The following is a 414-nucleotide window of genomic DNA, read 5'->3' as shown; positions in this document are numbered from 1 at the left end:
TGGAATTAAGTCCATACAGGATGTCTATAATCTACAAGCAGACCTGGATGTACTGTTTGATTGGGCAGCCAAGTGGCAAATTACATTTAATATAGATATGTTATGCACTTGGGAGCTAACAACATGCATGCTTCATACTGTCTAAGGGAAATACATTTGGGTGAGTCAGAAATGGAAAAGGCTCTGGGGGTTGTAAATCATAGACTTAATAACAGCATGCAATGCCAAGCTGCAATATCTAAAGCTAGTAAAGTAGAGGTGGAGACATAATCCTGCCCCTGTACAAAGCATTGGTCAGACCACATCTGGAATATGCAGTCCAGTTTTGGGCACCAGTTCACAAATGGACATTGTGGAATTGGAGAGAGTGCAGGGAAGGGCAACTAAACTAATAAAAGGAATGGAGGAGCTCAG

This window comes from Pyxicephalus adspersus, chromosome 10, assembly GCF_032062135.1.
Source record: "Pyxicephalus adspersus chromosome 10, UCB_Pads_2.0, whole genome shotgun sequence".
NCBI classification, from domain to species: domain Eukaryota; kingdom Metazoa; phylum Chordata; class Amphibia; order Anura; family Pyxicephalidae; genus Pyxicephalus; species Pyxicephalus adspersus.
Note: the sequence above shows the minus strand (reverse complement) of the source record.